Source organism: Rhagoletis zephyria, unplaced genomic scaffold (assembly GCF_001687245.7).
Source record: "Rhagoletis zephyria isolate East Lansing unplaced genomic scaffold, Rhagoletis_zephyria_1.1 Rzeph_scaffold_25597, whole genome shotgun sequence".
NCBI classification, from domain to species: Eukaryota; Metazoa; Arthropoda; class Insecta; order Diptera; family Tephritidae; genus Rhagoletis; species Rhagoletis zephyria.
In genome coordinates this window covers 5,012-5,825 of record NW_016182655.1, presented here as the reverse complement: position 1 = coordinate 5,825, position 814 = coordinate 5,012, and positions in this window count along the sequence as shown.

Below are 814 nucleotides of genomic sequence, written 5' to 3'. Positions count from 1 at the left end.
TTGTAAGAGAAACTTATGAATATAGATTTAAATTATTTTAGAATTAAAACTATTTTTCTAAATCTATGGTATTTATGTATGTATGTGCTTTTGTTCGATATTATATAGCGGTTGAGTTGAGTTTTTATGAGTTTTCGTTATGAAGTGATGTAAAACAAATCAGGATAATTTGAGCTCTATGGAGTAAGTGAATTGCTTATTGCCTATGGTAGTGTGAAGTACAAAAAAAATATATTGTTTCGGCATCCCATAAACTAGCAGATAGAATTTAAAAGTACCTCGAAGCGCTGTAGAGATGTTTTAGAAGAAAAACCTCTCATATGGACGTGGATGGTGAAAAACAAATCGGGATAATTTGCGCTTTATGGAATAAGGGAGCTGCTTATTTCCTATGGCTGTATGATATACAAAAAATGTGGTTTGGCATGCCATATACTGGCAGAGAGAATTTAGAAGAACATCGATGCGCTGTAGAAATGTTTTAGAAAAAAACTTTCATATGGACGTGGATGATGAAAAACAAATCGAGATAAGTTGAGCTTTGCAGAATAAGTAAATTGTTAATTGCCTATGGTAGCGTTATATGCAAAAAAAATATGGTTTTATCATGCCATATACTAGCAGAGAGAATTAATGGAACATCAATGTGGAGTAGAATATTTTAGAAAAAAAATTTAATATGGATGGGTACGTCAACTTGATAAAAAAAATATTTAACTTAATGTTGTAGAAAATTGCTATGAAATGTCATTCCGTAAATTCCTAAAAATGGAGTGTTGGTATCGAAAGTCCTTGCTTAATTAAAAAAAAAAAA